Source organism: Chinchilla lanigera, unplaced genomic scaffold (assembly GCF_000276665.1).
Source record: "Chinchilla lanigera isolate Chin_1 unplaced genomic scaffold, ChiLan1.0 scaffold00094, whole genome shotgun sequence".
NCBI classification, from domain to species: domain Eukaryota; kingdom Metazoa; phylum Chordata; class Mammalia; order Rodentia; family Chinchillidae; genus Chinchilla; species Chinchilla lanigera.
This window is the reverse complement of record NW_004955495.1, coordinates 1,394,522-1,405,472: the sequence shown is the minus strand read 5'-3', so window position 1 is coordinate 1,405,472 and position 10,951 is coordinate 1,394,522.

The following is a 10,951-nucleotide window of genomic DNA, read 5'->3' as shown; positions in this document are numbered from 1 at the left end:
GTAAGGTCCTGAGTTCAATTCCCAGTACCAAAAAAAAAAAAAAAAAAAAAAAGAAAAAGGGAAAAAGCAATGTTAAGGCCAGGCATGGTGGCATATGCCTGACAGTTTAGGCTGGCCTTGAGCTCACTTTATAGCCCAGGCTGGTCTCAAACTCACAGCGATCCTCCTGCCTCAGCTTACCGAGTGCTGAGATTACAGATATATGCCACCACGCCCAGCTTCAGGCTGATTCATTGATGGCTTACATTCCTCCCTACTCTCTGGTCACACAATCTCACTCACACTGTCACTAAAACAGTAGAGCCCTAAGCAAAGGATTTCCATTACATCACTCACAAGCTAGAAAAACGATCTTGTCAGGTCTGACTTGCCAATGCATCCTGTGCCCTACTCCTGTTGAAGGATGCAACCCCCCGAGCCTTCAACGGAATGAAATTTGGCCAGTGGATGTTACGCACATCCCATCCTCCGGGTGGTTACAATAAGCATGGACACTTATTCTCCTATGACACATGGGCGCAAAAAGGTAGACCATGTTCAGCAACACTGCTTATCTGCTTTTGCTGCTGGGGGAGTCCCTCGTGCAATCAAGACCGACAATGGACCTCACACGTCAACAAAGCTTTGTCCCTTTTTTCAACTCTGGCATGCTAGACATCTTAGGAATACTCCATGTAACCCTCAGGGCCCAGCCATAGGGGAGTGCCCACATCTTTTCTTAAAAACACGATTACAGGAACAAGACGTAGTTACCTCCACAGGCACAATTAGGCCTTGCTACCTTTACCGTAAAAATTTAGTTTAATTTAATTAATTAATTTATTTTTTCTTTTGTTTTTTTTTCTGGTACTGGAAACTGAACTCATGACCTCGAGCTTGCCAGGCAGGCGCTGTGCTGCTGAGCTAAATCCCCAGCCCCCTGAGAAATCTTTTCTTTTTTTCTTTGCGGTACCAGGGATCGAACTCATGACCTTGCGCTTGCCAGGCAGGCGCTTATGCCACTGAGCTATATCCCCAGCCCTCACTTTAAAAATTTTAAACCCGCTTGTAGAAAGTAAATACACTCCGTCAGAACTTCACTGGCAAAAGGACAGATCAATGAGCACACCGAAGGCACAAGTCCTGTGGAAGGACACCCAAACAAGGCAGCGGGACGGCCCAGGGCAGTTAACAACGTGAGGACGGGTGTGCTGGTGCATTAACAGAAAATGAAACACCGCGGTGGGTGCCATCCCAGATTGTGCGACCACGGACAGAGGACACCTCCAAACCTGTACTGCAGTCAGCTGCCACGTGTCCCACCAGTGCGAGCCTTTCCGAGGATGACCCTGGAGCAGGCACCTCAGCTGCTCATGACCACACAGGTAACAAGCACCATGATGCGGGCGCAGGGGAAGAAGACAGCCCAGGCAGCTGAGAAGTTGGTGGTGAGACAGGGCCTCTCACATAGGCCAGAAAGTACGTTCATCGTCACGATGGGCACCACTGCCCGTGCTGCGTGTATAAATCCAGCGTCTGGAAAAGAATGCTGGGCATGCGCACCTCACCGGCCTTTATTACGACCCCTTGTGTGGGCTGATTCTCCCCCTGAGATTGATCAGGACAGGTTAGATTGGGTTTCGGGATCCTTTACGGCCCCTGCATTTGTGGATTCCAATAGGACTCTCAATGATATGTCACACTTTGTATATCCACCTTTATGCATTGAGCATGAGTCCTTATAATGTAATTGTTGCCTGCCGCTCGCCCGCAGCTTTGGACGGCCTGTTATGGAGAACAGGTCGCATTTCTGGGAATGGGGTCTATGAGCAGCTCAGGGGTGTGAGCTGGCTCCTCCCCACCCGACGTCCCTCAGCCTGCTTCTTGGGCAGACACACACGATTCCGTCCCCCACCGCGGGCCTGCTGCATAGGAGACAGAGGGCGGAAAATGTACCTCAGTGAATTTTGGTTCATAGACTGGGGCCCTCGTGGAAGGCTGGAGGGGAGAGAGAACCACTCAGCCTGGCATCGGCCCGTTGGCGTTGGTGCAGTGCTACCATGCAGGAAAATCTCCGTTCTGTGCTCTGGTGCTGAGGGGCAATTAGCTGGGCGTGGATCCGGCTCCAGCCCCCCGCGGCCATCGCTAATGGCAGGCCTGGACCCCTGCGGAAAACCCTCTGGAAATTAGCTCTTCCCTGTTATATAGGTCAACAGTGGAAAGGGCACTTAACCAAAGTTACTGCAAACACTTCTAGTGTCCAAATTTGGAGGGTGAAACCCCGTGCTTTTGTGTGTACATACAGTCCTTACGTTCGCTCATGTGGGAGCGTTGGATGAAAGCTTAGCTCACTTACACATAGAGAATGTACGTGGAGCTGTCGGGCATCAACTGGAGGCCTCAGAGACAAGACTTTAGTGGTCTCGGGGTAAACGCCCAGGGTCTGGATGCCTGTGGATCTTATGGAACCAAACAACACTCCTGCGATTCATTTGTTACAATTGCTAATTAACCATCTTATACATAGAGAAAAAGAGCTTTGGGCTTAATTATTGCTGGTATTGTCTCTTTGTTTGTTTTTGAGAGAGAGTCTTGCTGTGTAGCCCAGGCTGGCCTTGAACTCAGTGATCCTCCTGCTTCAGCCTCCCGAGTGCTGGGATGACAGGTGTGTCCACCATGCCTGACGCTTTGCTGTTGTTAATCTCCAGCGTTGCCATGTCCGCTGTGGTGCTTGCTCGCTGTATATGGACTGTCCATTTTTTAGACGACTGGGCCAAGACAGCAGAGAAAGCGTGGCATATGCAGCACTCTATTGACACAAAGTTGCAATCACAGACCGGCGTCTTAGAAGCCGCTGTCCTGCGGGTGGGAGGTCAGATCCAGTACCTGCCGCCACAGCAAGGCCCTCGCTGTAACTTTAGCGTCACTGGGAATTAGACAAGTGCTCTTCCTCGTGAGTGATCCCCTCACCCTTGGGAACTATAAGAAAGCAGAAACGTGGTGCTGGGCACAGCAACAGAACTTCGGAGCTGGAAGCCTCACAAACGGAGGAATCGTCCAGCTCTCAGCAACCCCAAAACTTGGACCAACACATCCCAGATTGGGACAGGCTTACTACTGCCTTTGCTGAACTCAATCTGTGGAATCACCTCAAGGCTCAGGTTGGATTTTGTACTAAAGGGTGGACAGGCGGACGCCCCCACCGCCCCCTCCCCGCCCCCCGGGGCACTCACGAACAGGGAGGGAGAAGGAGTCGGCCTTGTGTCCTGTCTGCTCCTGGCGATCAGGCTCCGGCTGGTGACCGTGAGCCCCTCTGGGTTCTGTCGGGACAGGGGCGGGGCTGGTGGTGGTGTTCTGGGAGGGACCACGGGGCTCGTTCCCCCAAGTTTTCTGTGCACAGCTCCCCCCCGTGTCTCCCGTGTCTCCGTGACAAGAGGCCACTTGATGTCCAGTGTGAACGTCCTGCACACAGGGTCCACCTGTGGTTCATGCAGAGGCACAGTACTGAACTGGAGAGACTGAGCTCAGACGGAGGGAGGGGAGAGATCACGGTGACAAGGATGGGGGTCTTTTTTATTTTTTATTTTTATTTTTTGTTTTTTTTTCTGGTACTGGGAATCGAACTCATGACCTTGCACTTGCCAGGCAGGCGCTGTGCCCCTGAGCTAAATCCCCAGCCCCTGGGGGGTCTTTTTTATTTGTGGTACTGGGGATTGAACCCAGGGCCTTTGCACTGAGCTATATCCCTAGCCCTTTCAAAATTTTTTATTTTGAGGCAGGATCTCATGAAATCCTAAGTTGCCCAGGCTGGGCTTGAACTTGGAACCCTCCTGTCTCGGTCTCCCAGGGTGCTGGGATGGCAGGTGTGTGCCACCATGCGTGAGGGATCTCTAGGATTCTGGGCAGAGGAGGGAGGTGGAGCAGATTTCAGGGGACAAGAACATGTCTGACACTGGGGACAAGGGGAGAAGCGTTAGTGCTGCCCCAGGCCGAGTGCTGTGGCCGTACTCAGGTTCTCAGGAGCCTAGATGAGCTGTCTGTCTGGATGAAGATGTATCCAGCGTGGGGAACAACAGCACCATCTTCTCCATGAAAGAGGAAGCTGGGTGTGGTGGTGCACGCCTGTAATCCTAGCAATTGAGAGGCTGAGGCAGGAGGATCGTTGTGAGTTCGAGACCAGCCTGGGCTACAAAGTGAGCTCAAGGGCAACCTGAACTGCTGAGCGAGACCCGGTCTTGAAAATACCAAGAAAAAAAATCCATGGAAAAGGAGAGCAAGGTGGGCACCCAGCTCGCCCGGGTGATGACATGTGGCCGTCCTGGTCTATCAGACTCTCAGGAACCTGAGGAGAGACGCCCACGTTCCTCAGGTTCTACTGAGGTCTTGCTCCTTGTGTGCGTGTACGTGCATGTGTGTGCGTGTGCGCGCGTGCGTGTGCGTGCGTGTGAGAGAAGCCTTGGGCTAGATCTTGGGAGATGCAGTTGAATGGGAGCTCTCAGCTCTCTGTTTGGGGCAAGGTCACCATGGTCAGCTGTGCGAGTTGCTCCCTGCACAAGGGCCCCTAGCCAGGCAAGGAAGAAAATCCAGTCCACACCCAGCTTCCCATGCCACCACCAGAGGGCGCTTTTACAATCCACACAGAAGCAGACAGGCCTGCCTCTTCTTGCGCTGTTTGGACTACTGGGTCCGCCTTCTTCATCCATCCTGCTGACCCACAGCCTCCTCTGTGGCCACCTGCCCCGGTCTGTCACCCCCATGAGAGGGATCTGGGCCATAAAGTCATTTTCTGGCAACAGGATCAGCTGTCTCCCTCCTGCCGGAAGGGAAGTCCCATGCCGTGACGTTCGTGCACTGGGATAACACACGTGCGCCATCACGCCCGGTGAATGTAATGATTGATCGATTGATCTGGCTTTTTTGAGACAGGGTCTTGCTATGCAGTTCAGGCTGGCCTTGAACTCATGTAGCGAAGGCTGGCCTCACACTCACAGCGATCCTCCTGCCTCAGCCTCCCAAGTGCTGGAATTACAGACGTGTGCCACCACACCTGGCCAACTGTAATGATTTTATTTTGCTTTATTATTGTGTTTTATTTTTGGAATGCTTTTCAAAGCAATATTACATTTTTCCAGGCCTCTCATAGCCGCTCCAACAGCACAGAACAGCCCCATTTCCCAGTCCCAGGGGCGAACAGATCACAGGCACCGAGCCCTGGGCCGCAGCACCAACCAGAGCGCGGCCCTTGGAGAAATCCTGGGTGAAAGGCTCCCGCTGGCTTCCGGTCTTTCCGCGTCCTGCACGCTCTGGGCGGGTTTTCCCTTTCTCGCTGGGCGGGGTGCGGGACTGCGGAGCTTGGTAATAGTGAGCATTGTCCATTGTTACTGAGTCACCCCAGCCTCTCCTTCCAGCAAACAAATTATACACATTAAACCAGGGAGGGAATGGCGTCATGCCTGGAGCATTTGTGGAAGAATTTCTCTGTCCCTGAATCATTCACAATGGCTACTAAAGACTGCTGAGGAGGATGTGCGGTGTCTGCAGTCGGGGTAACAGACGCTTATGCCTGAGGTCACCCCTGCAGATCTCAGGGGCGTGGGGCCCCTTGCTCCCCAAACGGTGACAATATACATTTATCCCACAGAGACCCCTCAGCGTCTGCTGCGATCCTGGATTGATTTAGTATGCAGGGGCACAGCCACGCCCACAGCAGTCGTAGCTGCCGCCTGCGTGCGTGGGCTTTTACTGAGAATTTACTGAAAGTCTAAGATAGCCAGGAGTGGGGCCTATGCCGGTCGTCCCAGCTACTTGGGAGGCTGAGGCAGGAGCATCAAAAGCTCAAGGCCAGCCTGGGCAAGTTAGTGACTTAGCAAAACCTTGTCTCAAAGTAAAAAATAAAAAATGCTGGGGATGTATGTAGTTCCGTGCAAAGGCCCTGCTTCAGTCCCTAGTAAACACACACACACATACACACACACAAACACACACAGAGTACATTTTTCTCCTTGAATCTCACAGTTTTCTGTAAATTGGGGATCGTTGCATAACCACGTTTCAGATTCCACTTTTTGTAGTACAAGGGATTGAAATTGGGAGTGCTGTAGCACTGAGCTACACTCTTGTCCATTTTGATATTTATTCATTTGTTGAGAGAGTCTCATGAAGTTACTAAATTGCCCAGGTTGGGCTCGAACTTGCCATTCTTCTGCCTCAGGAGCCAGAATGACAGGAGTGCACCTCCATGCCCGGGTCTCTCTTTTAATTCTCCCCACCATCTACTGAGTTGAGGATCACATTGGCCCCCATTTCGCAGATGAGCAAAACTGAGGCCCAGAAAGACTGAAGAATGAAGAACTCTGGCCGCAAATGGTGCACATAAGCAAGGCACAGAGAGGTTGAGCATCTTGCTCAGAGTCACACAGCAAGCGTAGTGATAGCTCTGGGCTCTGAGCCGGGGCTGGCGAGCAGGAGGTCAGCAGAACTGCTGTGGGCTCCATTCGGGTCCAGCCCCGGCGCAGGCCCGGTCTTACCTCGCGCGGAGTCGCTGTTCCTGGTCACCTCTGGCGTTTCCCACGTTTGGATACGAGAGGGCGCCCGCGAGCCTCCGGCCTCCGGGAGCGGCGCTCGGCCCCGCCCGCAGGAATGCGGCGCTGGGGGCGGGGCCTGACCGCGCGCCCGGGCAGCTGTGCAACTTCTGGTTCGGGCCCGGGCTTGCGCGAGGAGGCGGTGTCGGTCTTGCAGGGGAGAAAGTGTGGCCAGGGACTTCATCCCTCCTCTAGGGCTCGGCGCCCAGGCCTTCCCAGGAAGGGCTGGGCAGAGCTCAGGAGGCCAAGGCGATGATTGCAGCGTGGCCCAGCACTTAGTAGGATCTTTCCCAGCCAGCTTCCAGGTTTTGTTTTGTTTTGCTTTGCTTTTTTCTGCAGTATGGGATGGAGCCCAGGGCCTTCGCACTGAGCTGCGTCTCCAGGCCATTTTTATTTTTTATTTTGAAACAAGGTCTCGCTAAATCGCCAAGTTGCCCAGGCTGGCCTTGAACTTATCATCCTCCTGACTCAGCCTCCCAGAGTGCTGGGACCACGGTGCTGGGCTAAGTGCTGTTTCCCCAGGAGTCCTCAGTGCAGGTGGTCCTGCCTGGGCTCTGTAGGTCGGTCCTCTGTGCCCCCCCGGCCGCCTGGTCACCCCATTCACCTTCCACAAGGATTCAGAACCTGGCCTTGTTTCCTGATTCCCAAGGTCACTGAAGCCCCACCTTACCAGGGTGAGAATTTTCAAGAGAAGCTGGAGTTGCTGAGGGAGGAATAACCCGGCAGCCACATCTGGGGAGAGTGCTTAGTTCTTCTACCTCTGGATCTGAATGTGTGGTGGGACCACATGCCGGTCATCCCAGCACTCCAGAGGCTGAGGCAGGAGAATCCCAAGTTTGAGCACAGCCTGGGCAATTTAGTAAGACCTTGTCTCAGAGTTAAAGAGCTGGATGAGGTGGTGTATGCCTGTAATCCCAGCACTTGGAAGGCTTTTTTTTTTTGTACTGGGAATCAAACTCAAGACCTTGCACTTACCAGGCAGGTGCTTATGCTGCTGAGCTATATATCGCCAGCCTGAGCACTTGGGAGGCTGAGGCAGGAGGATTCGTTGTGAGTTTGAGACCAGATGGGGCTACAAAGTGAGCTCAAGGCCAGCCTGAACTGCATAGCGAGACCCTGTCTCAAAAAGACAAAAATAAATAAATAAATAAAATTAAAAAGGGCTGGATAAGTAGCTTAGTGCCAAAGCCTTGGGTTCAATCTTCAGTACTGGAAAAAAAAATTGTTAAAAATTAACAAAATTATCAACAAACTGGTAGAATACCAATTAGGCAAAGATACATCAGATGTCTACACAAGTGAAACATAAACGTTTCTACAAGGGGCCGGGGATGTAGCTCAGTGGCACAGCGCCTGCCTGGCAAATATAAGGTGGTGAGTTTGATTCCTCATACCAAAAAAAAAAAAGTTTCTATGACATATCGAGATCCTTCTTCCTTCCTAATAAGTTAAAGCCACAGTGAGGTATAAAAGTTTTTTTTTTTCTTTAGAGACAGAGTCTCACTATGCAGCCTAGGCTGACCTCGAACTCATGAAGATCTTCCTGCCTCAGCCTCCCCAGTGCTGGGATGACAGGCGTGTGCCACCACACCTGGCTGAGATACCACTTTGGATCCAGCAGGTTGGGGTACACTCAGAGGGCTGACAGCAGAGTGTGTGGTGGGGGCTGCAGAGAAGGAGCTGGCGCATACGCAGAAGTGGGGTCCTGCGGGACTTGGATGAGCTCTGTGCTGTTGATAAGAGTCACGATTGCATGGAGCCGGCCAAGCACTCTCCTCTGGACGCGGGCTGGGCGGTGCTGCTCTCTGCACCGGTCCTGTACCAGCAAAGGGCCTGGGGGACGCCCAGCTCGCCTTTGGTAGTGGGCCGGTTGCATGAATTATTGCTCATCCAACACTGGACCTGACTGCAGATTTGCCAAAGAATGAGGCCGTCTGAGCTAATGCAGAAAACCCTCCGAGGTATAGATTTCAAAAAAATACCTAAAGTTCAAAATATGTGTATAGGATCTGGTTTTAGTAAAAAAAAAATACGACAAAAAAAAAAAAAAGAATATGCTCTGTTTTTTCCATCCCTGCTTATTTAAAAAATTATGATAGAACATGACATAAAATAAACTTTACCACTTTAACCATTTCAAATTTTTTTCTTTCTTTTAAAATTTTAATTTCACCGGGCATGGTGGCGCATGCTTGTAATCCCAGCACTCGGGAGGCTGAGGCAGGAGGATTGTTTCGAGTTCGAGACCAGCCTGGGCTACAAAGTGAGTTCAAGGCCAGCCTGAACTGCATAACGAGACCCTGCCTCAAAAAGACAAAAAAAAAAAAAAGTGAAATTTTAATTTCTAAAATAAAATAAAATTTTACTTTCTATTTTTGTGGTGCTGGTCTTGAAATCTGGGGCCTTGTATATTCTAGGTGAGGGCTGTACCACTGAGCTACAGCCCCAGCCCTTTTCATTTTGAGACAGGGTTTTGTTAAGTTGCTAAATTGTCTGCTGGGCTGAAACTTATGATCCTCCTGCCTCAGGCTCTTAAAGTGTTAGGAATGCAGGGGCTAGGGATTTAGCTCAGCGGCAAAAGCGCCTGCCTGGCAAGCGCAAGGTTGTGAGTTCGGTTCCCGGTACTGGAGAAAAACCACCAAAAAAAGAAAAAAAAAGTGCTAGGAATACAGTTGTGTGCCACCATGTGTATCCTTATTTTTAAAAAATTAATTCAATTTAATTTTATGTTTTGAGACAGGGTCTTGCTGTGTAGCCCCGGCCGCCCCTGAACGCATGCGGTCCTCCTGCCTCCGCCTCCGGGGTGTTGGGATGACAGGCGTGCGCCGCCACGCCCTGCAGGGCGGGACACATTTCGCAGGTGAAGTGAACAGCATATCCTGATCGATTAACTTCAAGGTGAAATAACAGAAAGAGGCTGGGGCTGTAGCTCAGTGGTAGAACATGTGCTTAGCCTGAGACGGAGAGGGAGGGAGAGGGAGGGGGCCCCTTAGCTCTGAGGTACATGGATGGGAGCTGGAGAGGACCTCCGGCCCCGGACCCAGCAAGGAGGCCTTATCTCGCTGAGCTGGGAGGACGGTGGCGTCTGCCTGTCACCGAACCTCGGACATGGCCGTCTCCACGCCCTGGAGTCCCGCTGGAGTTTAGGAGCTCCGCCACACACACTTGTTTACCGCTTGCTGTTGCGAGCAATCTCCCGCGCGCAACATGGCTTGACTCAGGGTGATTTAAGCAACAGAGGAATTTGTGGGGCGGGTCCCGGGGTTCGTGGCAGAGCCAGCCTTGGGAAACTGACAGGAACCAGACAGGAATGCAAGACAGAGGAGAAGCCTGGCATGAGTCACAAACCCACCACCCCCACTGTCAACGAATTTCGTTTTTAGGGATTTTTTGTTTTGTGTTTTGTTATAGAGACTAGGATCTCACTATGTAGCTCCGGCTGGTCTTGAACTCCTCCTGCCTCAGCCTCCTGAGCACTGGGATTACAATGTGTGCCACCGCCCCCAATAACGGTGGGCATTGTGATGCCATTTGCTGTGAAGTCCTTGTGCACCAGAGACTGACCCTGTGACCCCTGCCCACCCATGTTTATAGCAGCACAACTCACATTAGCAATACCTTAGGAGGGGCTTGTGTGTGTCCATCAACAGATGGATGGATAAAGACAACGTACTTACACACAGTGGAATACTACTCTGCCATAAAGAAGGATAAACTTGAGTCATTTGTAGGAAAACGGCCATGCACCTTGAGACCATGATGTCAAGTGAAATAAATCAGACACACAGCTTAAATATCATATGGTTTCTCTTACATGAGAAACCCAAGGTAGAAATAAATCAAAGAGCAAAGTAAGAGATAATAGTAAACAGGGAGATAAGAGCTTTTGCAAGTGGGAAGGGAAGAGGTGGAGGGGAGTGGGAGGGAAGGGCAGGGGAAGTAAAAAGCACGGAGGAATGTGATCACTGCATACTGCAAACACATGCTAAGGAAAACAAAAATTAAAAGAAAAATTTAGAAACATCATTAGAGAATGGTGCTGTGTCTTGGACCTTTAGAACTCTAAGCAAAACAAACTTCTTTACAGATTCCCCAGCACCAGGTGTTTTGTTTCAGCTACAGAAACTGTGTCATCCCTGAGAAAAACCAGTGCACTCAACCCTCGGTCCCCGAGGTTCCCCTGTTTTGGTGCTCAAGACTCTGCCCAGTTGGGGATGCTGCATGCCAGCCCGAGCTCCATCCCCAGATCTTCTTATTTTTTATTTGAAGACAGGGTCTCACTAAGTTGCTAAGTGCTCAGGCTGGACTCAAATTCGCCATCCTCCTGCCTCAGCCTCCCAGAATGCTGCAATTACAAGCATGCACTGCTACATCCAGTGCTGTTGATATTT